Raw genomic sequence first — 20,463 nt, forward strand, 5'->3', positions numbered from 1 at the left:
GAGCCTGCGCATCTGGAGCCTATGCTCTGCAACGGGAGAGGCCACAACAGTGAGAGGCCCGCATACCGCAAAAAAAAAAAAAAAAGAAAAAAAGAAATACAGTTTGATGTTCTAGTTTTTATGAAGAATTATGAAAGAATTATGAAAAACATGTTCTAATCACTAATTAATTGATACATGTCTAAAATGATCTATAACCATACAAATACTCTGATTAAGGTATAATAAAAATAGCATGTGATTTGAGGTGAGACAGCATGGGCTGTTATTGATACATTTATTCAACAGATTTTATTGAGCTCATACTATGTGCCAGTCATTTTTCTAGGCACTAGGCGTACAGCAGGAAGCAAGACAAAATCTCTACCCTTACGGGGCTTACATTCCATTAGGGAAGACAGACAAACAAATGGCAAACAAACAGAATAGAGTATCTCCTTTTATAAAGAAGAGTTACATAGATCCAAAATAAAAAATGGGGGGTGATGGAGAGAGGGGGGACTATAATATGTAGTGATTAGGGAAGGCTTCTTCAAGGAGAAAGCATCTGAATGACAGAAATGAATGAAGATGAGGAAGTAAGCCATTTAAAGACCTAACAGAAGAGTATTCCCAGAAGAGAGAGCAGCCAGCACAAATGTTCTCAAGAGGGTCAGTCTTGGTGGGTCTAAGGGACAAGAGATAACCATTGTAACGACTAAATTAGCCATGCAGAGGATGAGGTAGGCAAGACAGCAAGAGAGAGGCTCACGGGATATGGGTGTTACTGAGTGTGATCGGAAGCCTCTAGGAAGTTTGAGTAAGTGTGTGTGTCATCATCTGACTTAGATTTTTAAGTTCAAACTCACTGCTGGATGGGGAACTAACAGTAGGTGGGACAGAATGAACAAGGAGGCCTAGCTTAGCAATACTCTTCCCGGTGAGAAGCGATGATGCCGCTTCTCAGCACTGTGAACATGTTACTTGGCCTCTCTGGCTTCAGCTCCCTCACCCACAGACTGTGAGCTATAAGTGAGCTGTTTTTACATGTAACTTAAATTCTGCGTGGAAAGTGAAACAAGCTTGGCTGGCCGACCACAGATTCTGCATCTGAAATAAACATCAGGTTCCAGTTCTACCCTAGGCAAAACTAAGGGCTGTCTTTCACAGAATTTATTTCATAGGTACTGTATAAATTTTGGAAATGATCCCCAAATATAAAGAATAACATAAAAAATCTGCAGCAAGTCTACCATGTAAGACTGATGATCCTGATTATGTTGCGTTTTCCCCCCACCCACACATAACCTTTTTGGAAAACTGCTTTTTTCCTCAGAAGCATTTACTATACTTCAAATCATTAAATATTCTTCAAAAATATGAACTTTTGATTTATTTGCATAAGTCCCTACCATGGTACATTTTACCTGTTTCCAGGCCCACATAACTATAAATGACGCTATGATAAACATGCTAATATGTAAATCTTTGCGTGCAGAGCTGGTTGTTTCCCTAGTGTAAACTCTTAAAAGTAGAGTTTCTCAACAGTCAAAAACTGTATGAAAATTTAATGCATTTAACATATGCTGGCAAATTTCCCGCCAGAAACTTATTTCAATTACCCTTTAGACCAGTAATATTTTTGAGTCTTCTAGGGCTTTTTTGAAATCTCTACAGTCCTCTTTATCACTCATCTTACAGGGCTTCTTGTATCTACTGCAATTTCTATCTCTGTCTGTTCCTCTTGGGAGTCCTTGCTCCAGACTTCTGCTCTTCACCCAGATCTAACCCCACATAACTCTACACACTCAGAGCCTCCCAAGGTTGGTTGTAGCACACACTGTTGACGCCCTACATAACTGCCTTTTCACCATTCTCCCTGGCTAATAGTGACATGCTCTTGTCTGGGTATCAGATCGCTAGCAATGTACTTGAGGAAAGTAGGCTTCTCTTCCAACCCTGAGGGTGGGGGGGGGGATGAATATTTATTTTTCTCATCCATTGTTAGGGGATAAATCTCTTTTTTTTTCTAATTCCATTGCCTTTGCCACTAATTAGCAGCATGTGAACTATGTCTAGTGAATAAAGTATAAGGGGAGATATGCTGGGGGCTTCTGGAGCAACAATCTATCCTTCCCAGATAAAAGGAAAGAAGTAGTTCTCAAGCTGCCCTACTTCTCTCCTGCTTCCTACTTTTGAACAGAAGTGATACATGGACCTTTGGCAGCCATTCCACAGCCATTAGTTGTTTCAGGATGAAAAAAAAAAAGGTCAAGGATAGTAGAACAAAAGGATAGAAAGTGGCTGGCTTCCGGACATTACTCAGGCACTGAACAAATCTTGAAGACCATCTGTATTTAATAATTGACATTTATTGAAGTAAGGCTCTGACTGTTCCACAGAGACTGCGAGATAGAGGCTCTATCTTTTTTGATGGTTACTATTCAAAGGAATGGCTCCTAGGTTCTTAAGGAAGACATTCTTGGGTTGTAAAACCAGCAGGAGACTGGGAAAAGATTTGTATCTCTAAGGGGCTGAGAGAGATTTTATAGTTGCAAGGTTTCTAAAGTAAATACTCTAAGGAAAGGAATCTCAGGGGCCTACAGGCAGAAAGAAAACTGGCTATGTTTAGTGATGGTGAGAAGAACACTGAAACCATCTTTGTCAGTGAACATGCTGCTTCTCCCTCAGTTACCCTAATCACTCCCCACTCTGAAAACCTGTGCTAAGGAATTAAGTGAGCCTCTTATGACCTTTCAGAAAATTTCTAAATTGGCCAGAGTTAGTTTCTGTCCTTTGCAACTAAAGCCCCTCTGATGAATCAAGATTGCATTCCTTACGTTTCTCTTTTTTGGAAATTAGGAAATGAAATTACATTTTCCACTGACAGTAAAGTATAACAGATCAGATATAGTGGGGGGGAAAAGGTACTGAGCTTGGACACCTGAGATATGGATTCTAGTTTCAGTTTGGTTACTGTATGTTTGAGGTCTGATGCTGGTTTTTCTCAACCTAACAAATAAGAAGGTTGGACCAGATGGTCTTTGAGGTCCCTTCCAAATCTGACTTTCCAAAACTCTGTGATAATTTTGCCAGTTAAACAAATGCACCTTTAGAAATGTAAAACCAAAAGATCATTTCTTTATTCTCAGATTTTCATTAGCTGGAAAGAATAAAAATAACTATGCCAAAACTGTCCACGGTTTAGCAGAAGCAAAATCACAGTCAGAATTTCAAACAGCAGGTTTTGATTAGAAGGAGTTCAAAGCAGTCATAATTCACTTTCTCTTCAAAGAAGCTCTTAGCATAGGCCTGCACAAATTACCAATATAAAGTGGTTGGCAGGTACAAGGTAAAAGACAAGAACTATATTGAGTAGATAAAGAATTATCTCAGACACTGGATGATACTTTAGAACAGTAACTTGGGAAAGGAGGAATACGACAAACTGATCGGCATAGAATAAGTTCATTTTTCCAGCAATTTGAAAGCAGCAATCCAGAGCAATGAAATAAAATCAGCACATCTCACCACATGGGGCAGCTAAAGTTGTAGTCTCCACAAAAGAAGGATAAATGGAATGTGTCACAGGGGATTAGGTGTTTAAGGGAGTAGAAAGTTCTTATAATAGCTGCTACTTGTGATAGATTTCAAGAATGCTTTTGAAATGAGTAGATAAGGTACTAAAATTCTTGCATTCCGCCTGGGCTCAATCCTTTGGGAAAGGGAGTAGCGTAAGAAACAAGTGCTGAAATTTGTTGCTGGAAAATGCTGAACATAATTTTAAATATAACGTTTGTCTCATTTGAATCATAATTCATGCTCATTTTAGGAAAACTGCAAAAGAAATATATACAAAAAAAATTAAGAATACATATTTCCATTACTCATCTAGACACAACTCTACTTCTTCATTTTCCCTGGAACAAAATCTCAGCTATTCCAACTGGGGAATTACTGCTTTCATTACTAGCCACATACCTAGAAGGAGTGTGTTCAAATTGGAGGACTAAAGAGAGATGGGCTGTTGCCTTTCTATCTCTCTCCCTCTAACTACAGATATAATTACATAGATATTACTTAAAGAGCCTAGGAATGTTGAGGGCATAACTTGGTTTGCCCAAGCTACTAGTTTAGGCTACTGGGAAACTACCGACTTCTACTAGTAAAACTAGCTTTCCTATAAGCCTGGCATCTTTTCTTGGGCAAAGACAGCAAGGAATCCCATATATTAGGTTTCCCTCCAAAGAGAATTATCAAGATATAATTCCCTGCACTTAATCCCTTAGGTTCTCCTCCTACATGCCAGCATTACTGGGTCATGGTTCATGGAGAGTAATGCATATTCAAGTACAAATACTGCCTCTGTCAGCACCTACTACCGCTAAGCCCCACCCACTCAGGGAAGCAAGTGTTTTAGCATGTAGCTCCATCCTAATCCTCCTGCTCTCTGCATACCACTTGAAGAGGATTTAGAAATCCTGTATGGCTCCCAAATGCAGGATAGGTCATCTTTCTAGTCTGGATAATAGGGGAACAGACCACACTGAATGGCATGAAAATCTCTGTCAAAGGCACTAGTAAGGATTTCCATGGGGTGCTATAGCCTTAGCCAATACAACCACTGGACTTTTCATTTAAAGTCAGGTGTTATTCCCTTGGATAGAGGCAGAGCCAATCACTTACACATATTTTAAAAGCACTACTGACCAACCCAATACTTTAAACATTTAATTTTTCTCTACTGGGTGAGCAGCTCAAGCTGTGCAGCCAACACCAAGTAGTTTTTGCGTTACTTCAAGCAAAGGCAACAAAAGAAACAAAACTCATTACCTTTGAGCATTCAAACCCTGACAATACACCACATAAATCATCACTTCAAAAGAACATGTTAACAAGTACTTGACTTCCCCATACTAAGCAGCTAAGGAAGCATTAAAAAGTATGCTGATTGGTTGGTTTTGCCAGGGGCAACCTATCCTTTTTAAGGGGTGTCCAAGATATTAGAATTTGTCATTTACTGATACTATCTGTACACAAGCTCTATGCTGGGACTAGATGTTGGAAAACATGGCATTCAGAAAGAAAGAGGGCTTGAAGTGGCTTTCTGCAGACTTCTGAGAAAAGGTCTCAGGATTCCCTCTTTTATTTCTCAATCCATCTGAGAAAGTTAGGAAAGAACCCTGAGGGGAAGTATGGAAATGAAAATAATTCTGAGGAATTTTCTAGAAATTTCCAGAATCCAAAAATTTCTTTCTCAAAATTTTAATGGAGCAGAAAGTTCTCCCAACGTTCCATGAGTTAGCCTTTATTTGCCAGTCTTAAGCAACTTTGGATAAATGGTTAAAAATCTGAAAGAGATAAATATTGCCAATCAATGTAAACAACTGATGGCTGTTGACGGATGATTAAGTTGTGTCATCGATACTATCCTATAATGGCATATTACTCTGTGATGTGATATAGGTTGTAACAAGATGCAGCCATGGTAGCTAGGACCAGTGATGTACCAAACATGTGGGTGTTCCTAATTCTCTCAGTTGAAAATACAACCTGACGCAACCCTTCTAGGAACAATATAGGCCCTTTGTTTTGCTATCTCTATTTTAAAGAAAGGAGAGGACTATCATGAAGTAGATAAATTATGCTAAGAATCAAGTATAATCTCCTTATCCTCTTTTGGAAGATTCTACATGAACTGGACTTGCCTATCTCTCGAGTCTCTTATCCTATTACCATAGCCTCAAAACTTAAGTCCCTTCTGACTTTGCTCACTTTCCTCTACAAGAAATTTTCTTCCTTCACCCAGTCATCACAGAGGTAACTCCTTCTTACTTGGGTTTCAGCTCAAATGTTAGCTTTTGAAATGTTTTTAACTGACCGATCTAAGGTAACTTTATACCCCAGGTAAAGCTTTATGTTTTTCATGGTTCTTACTCCTATCTGAAATTATCTAGATTACTTGCTTATTGTCTTTTTGTCACTATAACAATATAGATTGGATTGGGGATAGGAAACTTGTACATCATGTTTATTGTTAGATTCCTATCTTCTACAAGAATGTCTAGAATATTTGTTAAGGAATTACTGAATGCAGAGTATAGTGGTTTTCCAAGGAAGAAAAATTAAAGAAAGATGTTGTTTCTTCAGTACTGGTATGTGCCTCGTACTTGGAACATATCATGAACATTTTCTTAGAACAGGATGCAAAAGACAATTTAATCAAATGCTGATCACTATAATGAAAAAGATGTTAAAGTACCTCCGCTGTCTTTAGTGCATTATTGCTATTCACGTGGCATGAATAAAACCAAAGGCATATGTAGTTTATTTTTACATTTTTTTCAGTGGGGGTTGTATATATTTTTTGAGAACTGGCTCCCAGCACTTAATTTAATGCTATACTGAGGCATGTTTTAGCATTTTTGTACTCATCTATTTCTAATCAAATTAAACCAAGTCTATACCTTATCAGCCAAATGCTACACTGACCCAAAGTTTAAATTCCTGTTGGAATCTCTCTGGGAAGGTGGTCTATGTTTCAGCATGGTTTTCAACTTCTCTTCAGTATTAACCTGTTATTCTTATTCCCAGATGTAACCCTTGGCCATTCCTACAAAAGACATGACTCTTTTTTCATACTAGGTCCAATAATAAATTTGGGAGCTCCATCAAGCCTAGGAATGAGTTGTGCAAATAAATACCAGAGTTTATGATTATCTTTTCAAAAACAATATTATCCTCCAGCCTCCTAAAGAGCTTTCCTGGAAAATAATTTAAACATTGATAAATGAAATGATTAACCTAGTCCCATTAGGTTACTGCCAGCTTGTTTGGAATCTGAATGCTTTATTATTGCTTTCAGCTGATTTAATATCAACTGCCTATTTGCTGTCAATGTCAATGTCTTTAAAACTCCTTGACTGGGTCCCTAATGGAAAGACATTAGATGATAAGGCAAGCGATTTCTCTACCTTCCTTTTGGTGTCTGACATCATTAATGTGATTAATGAGGTGACCAGGGAACCAAAGTCACTTGTCACCATTAGATTGCTAATATAATAGCCAAAGCTGAAAGGTGAGGAAGGAATGAGAAAAAAGTCTTCTCTTATCTCTGTTCTCTACTTTATCAAGGAGACAAACAACCTACCTTGTGTGAACCTTTTTGTAATAGTAAACATTTTGTAATAGTAAATGCTAAGAAAATGAAAAACATGTTTATTTGGTTCCAAATTATTTGTGATGACTGAAAAATAATTATTTTACCTTTAAAGATTAAGAATACATTCTAGATGACTGAATAATGACTACACATTATAGTCATTATACTGACTATATTGTATATACATTATATACATTATAGAAAAGAAATTGCTGGATCAGTGCCTTTAAAAAGGAGTAAGAGGAAAGGTAGACTCACCAATGGAATTGATTGGCTCATGTTGATGTAAAGTACAGCAGAAGCTCTTGCTTCAGGCACCACTAACTCTGTCTTGCTCCTCCTGTCCCCCTCTTTCTCTCCTCACCATTTCCCCCTTCTCCCTCCATTTCTCTGCTATAATTTTCTCTGTTGTTTTCAAAATCCTGGAGAATAACAGAGAGAGAACTTCTTTTCTCTCATTGTAGTAAAATCCCAAAATTGATACAAACCTGGCTTGGACTACTTACTCAGTCTTAGAGGATGAGGATACGTATATCGATGTGTTCATACGAGCCCAGACCTGGAGCAGGGGGAAGTAGTTTACCCAAATGTGAAACATACAAGAGTGGGAAATTGTGATGCTTTTTTACACATAAAAGGAAAAATCAATCCTGAGCAACCAAACAATAAAGATAAACTACCTATCTACCATAGAAGGAACAAATGGTTTTTAAAGAGAAACTGGGTTTGCATTTGGTCATACAAACTTCTTTCTGTAGAGTTATATGGACTGATGGGCATTCTCGTACATGGCTGGTGGGAGTGTAAACTTCAGAATTTTCCTGAAGAGCAAATTGGAAACATTTTAAATATGAATATACATCTTAAATATGAATATACACCATTCTAGAAATTTATACTAAAGGAAAAATAATAAATCATCACAAAAATGTGACTAAAGTGATGTTTCTCTCATTGTATATATGACAACAAAGAACTGGCAACAACCTAAATGTCAAAAAATAGGGAAGATTAAAAAAAAGCATTGAAAGTACTATTTTAAAATTTATGTGTTTGTCTGTTATTTATTTATTTATATAATCTGAAAAGATATATATCAAAAGACTAGGAATATCAGGATGGTTGAAATATGGGTGATTTTTCCTGCCTTCTTTTGGCTAATCTCTATTTACTAATTTTCCCTCAATGAGTATAAACATGTATTAACTGTGTAATGTTTGTGTTCTGAGAAGAGAGCAGCTTGAACACAGATTCCTGATTCACTCTAAATACCCTTTCTAAATAATACCATATTGGGATGGGAGCTGGTGAGCAGGATATAGAACACTTCAAAGGTGTCTTTAGGGACCAAGAATCAGCTGTAAACTATTCTCTTTTGTGATCTAAGCCAAGGGATCAGACCCAAGGGAAAGGGTTTACCTATGTTTGGGGTCTCCAATGATGACTCAGGTTTCTTTGTTTCTTGAAGGAAATCAGCAAGCAGAAGCCTGGGCTTCTCTTCCAGAAAGACTGCCCCTGTCCATTTGCTGCATGTGGTCCTACTGACCCAGAGGCCTGGAAGAAATTACACAGAGGAGAAAAATGCCCTGTCCCTGAAGTGGGGAAAGGCCTGCCACTTGTACCCCAATTTCACATGCTATTTTAAAATTAATTCCAGATGAAATAAGTTTTTAAATGCAAAATACATAATGGTTAAAACATTACAAGAAATTTAAGAAGAGTATTTGTGTAACCTTGCATTATACAAGATTATCCCTAGGCAAGATAGGAGACCTAAAAGCCTTATGTAATATTTCATTATGTAAAAATTAAACACCTTTCATGGCAAATATACCATAAGCAGAATTAAAGAGAAATGAGAAACTGAGGAAAATATTTTCAATGCCTATGTTAGATAAAGGGTTAATATTCCTTGTATTAAAAGATCTCCAGAAATAATTAAGAAAAAGGGAAGTAACTGAAGGAAAAATGGATGAAAAGGCAAAGACAGAAGAAGAAATTCTAATGGTCAATAAATACACAAAAATTCTCTTAACCTCTCTAGGGTTTAAAGGAATGCAAGTAAAAGCAACAAGATGTCATTTCTTCATTAATCTCATATAGAAATAATAATATAGTGAGAAAAAAGCACTGATGAAAAAACAGGGAGACATAACCTCTGATAGGAAATAATTTGTGAATTGCAATGACCTCTTGGATTGACCTATTAATCTTGATTTGGAAATCTATCCATTAGAAATAAAAACCCTGTGTTCTGTGAACAAAGATGTCTATTGCAACATTATTTTATAGTAGCAGAATAAAAGAAAAAATAAAGGGACACCAAAAAGGGAAATGGTTGGATAAATCACAGTACATCTACTCCATGCAACAGTCCATAGCTATCAAAAAGAATAGATTAGGCCAATGACTCTCCAAGTGTGGCCCTTGGACCAGCAGCCTCAGCATCACCCAGGAACTTGATAGAAAAGCATGTTCTCTGGTCCCACGCCAGGCCTGCTGAATTGGAATCTGTGAGGATGGGGCCCAGTAATCTGTGTCTTAAGTTATCCATGTGTTTCTGATACATGGTTAGATCTATATCACTTGTCTTGAGAAGTCTATTCATATTGTTAAATGAGAAAATTAAAATTTAGAGTAATATATTTAACGTGATGCATTTTTATAAAAACAAACAACTATAAAGCATACGCTTTTTGGATATGTACTCATACTTTTGTATGGGAAAGCATAAAGTTGTGCCAATAACATTTTTTAAGGTAGGAAAGGAGTAGGGAAAGAGGAATAACCTCTCTCTTCATGTATCTTTGCTTCCTTTTTCACTGGAAACAGTGAGCATATATTACTTTCCTAATTAAAAAAAAAGACATTTAAATAATAAGTTAAAGAAAAAATGGTCATTGAGCCTAGATTTTCACCTGACCTAGATCAAATAGACTCTAAGCTATGTGGACATCAATTGGTTACATCTTCCTTTCACCAAGCCTTAATTGGCCTTAAGACCTAGCTCGTGATGACTCTGGCATAATCCTTTACTAAGCAAACTATTAAACAGGTAGGTGGATCAGAGCAAGGATTCTTGCATTTTGCATGAAGGGGCTCAAAAGAACAATTTCTCTGGGTTATTTCTCCAAACTGCCTTTATAGTTCAAGTTAAGACCTATCCATTGGACCCTCTGAAAAGGTTACAGTCACTGTAAGCAAACTATATAGATGTCAACAGCTATAATACAAGTCTATGCACAGTTTACTGAATTTAAAAATTTTGTCAACTGGTAGTTTATTCCAATCCTTCTTTCCATTGTGTTTTAAATTTTAAGTGTGGAGAAACAATGCATTCTTCTTTAAAGCCTTAATCATTTATTGAAATACCATTTTCAAAGCCAAATTAAGTTAAATGTTGAGTTATTACATTTTTTGGCTAAGATTTTCCCTTCAAGGACAAAATACTCCAATACTATCATTTGAGATTGGTTTTATCTATATCTGAAGTTTGTTAGAAAATACATGTATTTGCAAAGCTCTAGCAAGTCATAAGTACATGATTATAGGGTCCAAAAGTTACATCCCAGGAAGTCACAAAAGTTAACAACATGGGCCAGAATAATCATGGAGATTAGGTAAATTTAACTTGTGATGTTGACTTCTTCCTTTTAATTACTTAGCTCTTGAATATAGTCAATAGTCTGATGAGCTCTGATTATGGAGAACTCAGCTAAAAATATACTGAATTAGAATCACCTGCAATGTGACATTTAAAATTCTACGATTTTAGTTCTCCTATCCACCCATTCTTCTTCCATGGGACAACTTTAGGGTTATAACTGAAATGAATCTCTAATGACTAATGCCCCAGTGATTTGATTTTTGCACATTGCTGGAAAATTAAGAATAATGCTTACTTGCCCGTTAAAAACCTATATTCCACTGAAAGGAACCTAGATTTAAAATTCTCACAAGCCTGAAAGAAATAATTTCATAATCTAATATGTTATGGTGGTCTAAATGAGAATTTTCCAACTCAGTCCCATAAAAAGAAGCCTTTTGCCACTAGACTTAAAAAAGATTAGACATAGAATTTAATTAAGTTAACAAAGTCCACTGTAATTCCTTAGAAGTGAATCTCTTTTATCTTCCAAGTTTATTGGCTTTATTACTGTTGCAAAGAATTTCTAACCCACGATTACATCTGTGCCTTTCTGCAGAGCCATTCAGCATCCTGAGAAATACCCGACTAATTTGATTACATGCTTTGGTTCTCAACAGATCCCAAAGAGAGAACATCCTTTCTGCCTTTTATCTAAAATGTTTGCTCTGCATTAACGTATTTCACTAGTATAAGTAAAATAAGCTTTTTTTCCTTCAACCAAGTATTTGAGAACATACTATGTGCCAGTGCTTGCCAAGCACTTCAAGTGCATAAGGAAAATCAAGACAAGGATTTGACATAAGTAGCTTACATTACAGTGAAGGTCTCTCTCTAAAAGGATTCCTTAAATATTTTTTGCTAACTCAATATTTATTACTTAATCAGATGCTTGATTTAACACCCATGCTATTTGCTACCCTATTAAAAACTGATTAATGCATTTTACTATTTTGCTCTAAATGGTTTACTACCCTCCAAGGAAAATATTTGGACATTTCCCTTCACTGAGGCCAGATTATCACTGGCACCCAACCAAGGAACAGACCCTATGTTCCTTCCAAAATTATTTGACTTTATTTCCATAACATAACATCCTTTCTTTTATCAAAGAGTGTATGAAATGCTGGAACTGAGGAGAATATTTTTATTTAAATATTAAAAATTTGTACCTGTATAACTTAAAGCACCATACCTTACCCTGAAAGGATTTATACGTTGTGCTGAGAGAGTGAATCAATTTTATTTGTGGTGTTAACGGAAGTTCAAATTGTTAAATTAGATTCAGATAACATATTCATGGTTTGCATTAACAAGATAATAAGCAGACAGTTGAACAGATTCAGAAACTGTGCATGTTTAAAGCAATGAGCATTTTAAGTGTGAAGAGAAAAATAATGTAGTTTTCGTAAATAGTCTTTCTACTTTAAAGTCTCAACCATGGCCATGGGATTTCTGTTCTCATTAAATCTTAGTTTTTTCTTAGTCCTAAAAAGACTTTTCAGTAGAGGGCGGAAGAAATCCAGTTTTGAAGAACTCATGTTACCGTAATCGCCATGGTCAGACTCTACAGGTGAGAGAATGTAGTCCCTCCTACAAAGTTCGTCCTGTTAACCAGAGGAAGGACAGAACCTTGGGGCTGAAAGAGTTCAGATTCACTACCCACAACTGATACTAAATTTCCCACATTTGTAGTAGGTGATTATTCAAAAGATACTTCTATGCATTTGCAACAACAAACTTTTAAAAGTTTGATGCTATTCCGTAGGACTTTTCCTGGAAATTTTCTTTAACTAAAAAGTACTTTAAACTTCACACTAGAATTCTTAGAAGGGTGATTTATAGAACCCACACTGGGGTTTTCCATTAGAACTGTAACTAAAGATAAATAAATAAGAACTGCCATCTCCAACCAATGGTTAGGAATGAAGGTGCTGGATTTGTTATCCTGGGTTTGATTTCCAGCTGTGTAATCTTGCACACATTACTTTCTCTAATCTTGCTAAACCTCAGATTCTTCACAGGTAAAATGAGGATAAAAGTAGTGCCCATCACAAAAGGGTCTTTGTGAAGATTAAATGTAATAAGGTGTTTATCAGTACAATGCCCTGCACATAGTTCCCACTCTATAAATTCATGATTCAACAAATAAATATGTGCTACTCTTTGGTCATTTTCAATAGTTTTACTCTCTATTATTTTCCTTAATAGACTTTAAGGGGTAATGATTTACTGTCATTTTCAAAGAACCAGATTAGTATTTATTTATCTTCTCTAGAATTTTTAAAATTTTTGCCTTCTTTTTTATAAATAACATCTTTTATTTCTATGTGTCTCTTCTTGCTTTTTCTTTTAAGTTTTATTTATTTTTAGCTGTGTTGGGTCTTCGTTGCTGCATGCAGGCTTTCTCTCGTTGCAGTGAGCGGGAGATATTCTTCGCTGCAGTGCACAGGCTTCTCATTGCAGTGGCTTCTCTTGTTGTGGAGTACGGGCTCTAGGCTCACAGGCTTCAGTAGTTGCAGCATGTGGGCTCCGTAGTTGTGGCACGTGGGCTCTAGGGTGCATGAGTTTCAGTAGTTGTGGTGTGTGGGCTCAGTAGTTGTGGCTCAAGCGCTCTAGAGCATGGGCTCAATAGTTGTGGCGCACAGGCTTAGTTGCTCTGCGGCATATGGGCTCTACCTGGAGCAGGGATCGAACCCGTGTCCCCTGCACTGGCAGGCGGATTCTCAACCACTGTGCCACAAGGGAAGTCCCTCTTCTTGCTTTATTTTTCTTTTTCCTAACTTCTTAATTCTTTTATTTTTTGCTTTCTCTCCTAAGGTAAGCATTAGGACTGTGATTACAACTTGTACTATAGCCTGTAGGTTTGTATGTGATGTGTCTCATTAAATTGCTTTCTAAAGAATTTACAATATTCACTGTCTTCTCTTGGATTTGAGAATAATCTGGGAGTGAATTTCTTAGTTTCCATGTAGTTGAGATTCTTTTTGATCACCTTTTAATTTTTGGATTACTCTATTTGACAATATCTTTTAATTTAGAATCATCTTTACAAAAAAAGAGATTTCTGTCCTAACAGTTAGTTAAAAATTCATTATCACCTAAAGGAATTTGTTTTATTTAATAATTTTGATAGCCCTTTAAGAATTCCCAAGAAAAATTTCACAGTTTCTGTAGCCTCAATACTGAGAAGCATGCAACAATGAGTAAAAGCAAAAGAAAGTCCATATTTAAATATCTGGGCATTCAATGTATTTTGCTTTATTATAAATCTTAAATATCTAGTAGGAATCAAGATGGAGAGAATTTAAAGTATTCCCACTTGCTTATACACTTTACTCTTCTCAGTTTTAATAAAAAGCCTTTATAATAGAAGCCAGTCCAGGGAATTTTCTGGAAGTAAAATTAATAAGAAGTCAAGCATCAAAGCACAGTGTTAAACATAAAATGAGGCCAACAGACTGGGTGCAAGGAGTATGCAGATGATGAAAGTCAAGCCTATGTTTAAAAAAATAATAAGTATCCCATCTGAGCCATATGTATGATCCACAAAGATAAGGAAACCCTATCACTGTTGTATCTCCACCTCAAGGAGAAAAGAAACCCCAGGAACAAGTGGTTTAAGTTCCAAGACGTAGCCAACAACTCTAAATGCAGAGACTTCCACATTAGTTCTAGAAGTTTATAATCTAATCCTCAGTCCCAGGAAAACAAACCATTTTACCCTGTATCTAGAGTTCTCTCCAGTTTTATGCAGGGTTATAAAAAGAAAAGACTATTTTCAGAGCTTTAGGCAAGTGGTTCTCGCTGACCCTTAGTTTCCTCATCTGCTGAATAGCTACCAGGTGGCAAGAGTCCTGATTATATAATCTGTATGTTTATTTTTAGCTCTAGCATTTTAAAATTCTACAGGCAGGTTAACATGTGTCTATTCTAAGCATTAAAAATGTATGAAGAAATTCCAATCACAAATAGCAGGGCTATAATAGAACTTACCAAAATAGTTTTGATCAAATATACAACACCCTTAAGTATTACTTGATAAGCCTAGTTTTGCACTAATCCTGTCATTGATAAATGAAGTGTTCAGGTATGAAGATTAGTCATGTCAAGTTATTTCATGATGCAGAAATTTTATTTACCCAAAAGAATAAGAAGAAAGTAAATTTTGAGTACTTTAAATGGGCTGAGAAATAAGTGCTAAGCATTTTACGTGTGCCAAATAACTGGAAATCATGAAAATAAAAATTGTGGACTATCAGTCTAGAGCAGATGTTGCTGGTTCCCTGCCCACATCCCTCTGATCTTGTTACTTCAGTTTGCTCCTGTACAAATACCAACGGCCAGAATCTGCATCTCTTTGCCCAGGAGCCTTTGAAGACTTGGAAGGCTGCCACACCTTGCACCCAGCAGACCTGTGGTGGAGGGAACTAACACCTCTACCCCAGGGAGCAGTCTAAACCAAGGGCTGAATGGAGTTGCTTGGTAAATGCCCAGCTTGCTCACCCCACAGGCAAGGTGTGTGTTTTACACCATTTTTTCAGAACTTCCCAGAGGTGTTAAGATCTAGTTACCAATAGCAGTGGCTGCATTGACAGTTCTTCGCACACTGGCTACCCCACCTTCCTTGTGTCTCTTCCCCACTCCCCTACTCATGTTTCCTACACCTGCCAAGCTAACTACTTGCACTCAAGTCCTTCTATTGTCTCAAGATCTGCTCCTGGGGGGCCCCAAACTAAGACTGACTACTAGAAACAGATTGATCTCATTGTGCAAGTCAGTTACGATTTTGTCAGTAACTTCAAGTCAGTTACGATTTTGTCCTTCACCACCCCACTGAAATATACAGTCATGCTCTCTGCCCCAAATTAGGAACAAACTGGGCAGGAGTCTTGTATATGCAATCAAGAAAGCAATACCCACTTCCAAAAGGAAAACAAATACAGAGGTGAAACTTGATACCCACCCTGGGAGCAAAGAACATGACAGAAACCTTTCGCTCAAATGAAGACATTATAGGATGGGGAAAGGGAAGGAAGAGGATTAGCCCTTTGATTACCATTTTCCCTACTCTCAGGAGAATTTTGATGATAAAGATTTAGACAAGCATATTTTAGCAGGGTAGACATGAGTTAAGGGTTCATTCTGCTGAACACTAGTTCTGAGTCTGAAAGCAAAATTGTGGCAGGGACACATCATGGATATAACCTGTACCTAACACAATAGTTGGAACATAGTAGGAGTTCACTATGTGTCTGTAAATGTATAGTGAGAACCAAGATGAATCAGGCAAGCCTTAAAGACTAAGAAAGAGGAAGTTAATCCACTATAACTAGCTCAAGACTAGTTAGAAGGAAAACTAAAACGTCATCCCGTTTCAGCTCATCAAGTTAGGAAGGAAGCCCGCATGATCAAAAACTCCACATGTACTGTCTTATAGGAGCTTGGAGATAATGATAGAAAGGGGGGTGGACATTCTCCAAAAGGAAGAAAGGGAAACGTCCATGATCCCAATTATGATCCCATTATAAAGTTGAAACCAAAGGCAAACTTAAAATGTTATATTCAGAATGACTAAAGAATTAATTACTGTTGTAATATCTTAGTTCTCCTGTGTTAAAGTCAAAATTATACCCTCCCAAATGTCTATTTTCATATCTCTGAATCACTCATGAACACACTGTAGGTTACAGGCATGCTACTTTTACCTGACCATTGTGGAGCCCTTCATATTAATAGACCTGATCTTAGGTAAAAATATTCTGATGGAGACAAAAGAAATTTAACATTTGACTGATCCTAGCCTTCTTACATCACCTCCAGTTATAAAGAATTTGCTCATTCTCTTTCTCTTCCTTCTTTGCTGCTCTCTTGAAAACCCAGTCCCCAGGATACTATCATCCTGACTTTGGAGAACAGGTATAGTGATATCTGATTGGAGGAATGAGGATGCTTCCAAGAACAATGGACACATGGTTTGGGGCTTGGTAAGACAGGAAATAAAGCGAGAGAATGAAACATACAGGGATACTATGGTATATTAAGAAATGAGAGAGGAAGTGGGATTTTATAAAGCGTTGTTGAATTACAGAGCTGTGATTCAAATATAAACCACTAAAATACTTGTCTGGAAGTATAAGTTTAAAGTATAGTATGGTATAGTATAGTAGAGTATAGTTTAGTATAGTATAGTATTGTCTGAAGTACTATAGCTTAAGCTGCCTCTAGGCTAAGCTGCCTCTAGGCTAAGCTGCCTCTCCTACCCTCTTTCTATCCTGAAACTATATACAATAATGTTGCTGGGTCCCCAGAGCACTAGCAGGACAACTTTGAAGTAATTTATTAGAAAAGCAAATCACCAAAGAGGCATTAAACTATCATCTTTCCATCAACCACAATACCCTTCTGTCTTTAAAAGACAGATGTTCAAAGAGTGAAAATGTGCCTATTTTATCTGGGAAAAAGTGGTAATTTTATTTCAACTTTCTGTGTATCATTAGGTTGCTGGAAATCATGGAAACCTAAATTACATATACAACCACTTCATGCACTGAGATCTCTTATAAGAAGAAAGCAGCAATATAATCAGTCAGCTCAAATCATCCTCAACATTAACAAGGTGGCTGTAGAGTCATTTTAAGAAATGACCTTCTGCTCCTATTAGTAGACTGATTATACTCTAGCTTTTGTTCCAGAAGCATATCACCAAACTAGTCTCTCAAAATGTGTATTAAAAATGATACATTTTCCTTGCCAGTGTTTATATTCAAGTCAAAGTTTCTTTAGAAAAGAAGAAGAATACAAAAAAATTTGAAGCCATGGCAGTTTGCATCTCTCCAGCGAAAGCAATCATCAAGGCAAATATTTATTGTTTGAGTTGTTGAACATAGATGTGTGGACAGAAGTTTAATGTCCATGCAATCTGTTTCCAGTGCATTAGCTATCACATTACAAATGACAAACAAGATTCTTTCTTGTTTAAAATGTGTCCCACATGCTCAGAATCAATCTTGATTAACAGACTGTGGCATAATTTGGCAGTTCAGAGATGAGAAGTTTATGGACACATTTCAGTTAAAAAATAAATTCAAAGAAGACAACTTGTGTGCATGATGTATCTAAAAATGCTTCCGAAAGACATTTAGGAATCTAAGTCAACTCTGAACAGAGAGTCTTGGTCTATTTTGTCAAACAATATAACGTAGAAGAATTACTCATGGAGAAGCTACAGACAACCTTCCACTTTTTATACAACAAATTCCTGAAGTATATTCAAAAGCTGAATGTGAAAAAATAAAACGATCTATGTGGAACCTTAGCTCCACTAATTACTAGTTAAAATAATTTAAATTATCTAATGTCTCTAATTCATATTTATACATTCAACACATATTTACTGTGTTCCTGTTACGTGTCAGACACTGCTCTAGGGTTTGAAAACACAGAAGTTCACAAAAGAGGCTACAATCTCTGCCTTCACACTTTGAAATGAAAGAGGCAAAACTGGAGGAGTATTACATAGGTGTTTGATAGATATTTTAGAGTGGGACAGGTAAGATGTCACCAAGAATATGACCTTGATGATAACCTGAAGAAAGTGAGGGAACAAGTGTGGATATCCATGGAAAGAAACAGCATTTCATGAGTGGCAAGTGCAAAGGCCCTGAGGCAAGACTATGCCTGACAAGAAAAGGTAGCAAAGGAGAGCAAAAGCAGAGAGATGAAGGGTAGAGTGTCAGAAGAGGAAGTCAAGAAGTAAAGGGGGCCAGAGCTGGGGAACAGACCTGTTAGTTCAGAGCAAGGACCCTAAAGAGAATAAAAAGCTATTAGAGGATTTTGAGAAAAGAAATTACATCATCTGCGTTACATTTGACAAGGAATAATAACAATTCTTCCTCATAGGTTTATTGTAAAAATTAACATAGGTACTTCCCTGGTGGCGCAGTGGTTAAGAATCTGCCTGCCAATGCAGGGGACATGGGTTCAAGCCCTGTCCCAGAGCCCACATGCTGTGGAGCAACTAAGCCCGTGTGCCACAACTACTGAGCCTGCACTCTAGAGCCCGCGAGCCACAACTACTGAGCCTGCATGCCACAACTACTGAAGCCTGTGCCCTTAGAGCTCGTGCTCCGCAACAAGAGAAGCCATGGCAATGAGCAGCCCACACACCACAATGAAGAGTAGGCTCTGCTAGCCACAACTACAGAAAGCCCGTGCGCACCAATGAAGACCCAACGCAGCAAAAAAAAAAAAAAAAGTCTCCCTTTTAAAAATAAAAATTAAAAAAAATAGCCCTCTTCTTGAAAAATTTTTTTTAAAAATTAACTAAGATAATTGACATAAAATGCTTCCCACAGTACATAGCAAAAGGTAAACATAAAATGTTAGCTGCTATAATTATTTTTGTTATTCAGACAGGGATTAGGAACACATAATAAAAAATGAAAGTCATTGCATGAGTTAGGCTTCTTATTTTTTATTTTGTCTTTATCCTTAAAAAACTGAGAATAACAATCCAAGGAGGGAAAGAAGAATAATGAAGAGATGCTTTGGTTCAAAGATCAAGTGAAGATAATTTCTGATACATTTAAGTGCCTTTTTTAAAAAATGGAAGAAAAAACTTAAAGTACAAAACAGAAGGATAGTAAATTTTCAGGGTAAATCTCTCAACGCTCTAAGCACAGAAATAATTGGAAATCTATTTGAAGCAATTTGAATTGATGTTTCTTCCAACTTAGGGCCAGGAAGAAGCATCAAAACTGCTTGGATGACTTTTGGCAAAGAGCTATACACAGTAAATAGAAAGGATTTATTGTAAATAGATTCCAAGAAAGCTACTAATAGGCCTCCCCGCTGGCTGAGCAAGATTACTGAAACAAAATAAAGCAAAGCAAAAGGTATTATTGCCTACTTAAGCAGTGTGGCATAAAAATTATTACAGTAGCTGGACTGGAGAAAAAATAAACAGATCATGCTTAAAACGCATGAGAGGCAAAGTACATTTTGTCTCTCCCAGTATATCATGACAGGTGTACAATAGGCATAAATGATATAAATATTGGAGAAGGATTTATGACTTGAACTCCCGGAGAAGCTTCAAAGTGCAGAATCTCATTTCACACACAGCCAAGGAACAGTATATTGTTATCTTTCATTTTTATATCATTTTGTGTATTTCATTCCTTTAAAAAGCATTTATTGATTACCTATTATGTGCAAGGAGCTGTGGAAAATAGAAAATTGCGTAACACATGGTCCTTGTTACCCAAGAAACCCACGTTATAGCAAACGGACACAAGGCATAGTGTCTATTTCACTGAACATAAGACACCATCAATTGGAGTTAAATCAAAATAATAATTTTATAGGAAAAAAGAAAATCAATAAATATACATAGAGTTTTTAAGATAAACCTAATATCAAAAACATTAAAATTTGAAAGAAATACATACCTTAACATATAAAATCAAGTACATAAATATCTATACTAAGAGGAAGCATAAGTGTCAAAGATGGTTTCTGAAATAACAGGATGTTATAGGCGCACAAAGGAAAAAGTATTACCACTGGGTCAGAGAGGTTAGCAAAATCCAGATGATGTTAACATTTCAGCTGGGCTTTAAAAAAAGAAATAGAAAGTCTATAATGAAAATGACGGGTAAAAAAATAAAATAAA

At 36.7% G+C, this 20,463-nt stretch overlaps 1 long non-coding RNA gene across 2 annotated transcripts in view; it reads right to left on the reverse strand.

The window, feature by feature from the left end:
- Nucleotides 1–7,419: 7,419 nt before the first annotated feature.
- Nucleotides 7,420–20,463, reverse strand: part of LOC109551941 (uncharacterized) — a 302,359-nt gene continuing 289,315 nt past the window's right edge. For both annotated transcript variants that reach the window (XR_012330574.1, XR_004525941.2), the window contains 2 exons: nucleotides 8,561–8,695; nucleotides 7,420–7,700 (listed from right to left, as the gene is read on the reverse strand). This is a non-coding gene — a long non-coding RNA (uncharacterized lncRNA). The remainder of the gene's footprint in view (nucleotides 7,701–8,560; nucleotides 8,696–20,463) is intronic.

Source organism: Tursiops truncatus, chromosome 3, assembly GCF_011762595.2.
Source record: "Tursiops truncatus isolate mTurTru1 chromosome 3, mTurTru1.mat.Y, whole genome shotgun sequence".
NCBI classification, from domain to species: Eukaryota; Metazoa; Chordata; class Mammalia; order Artiodactyla; family Delphinidae; genus Tursiops; species Tursiops truncatus.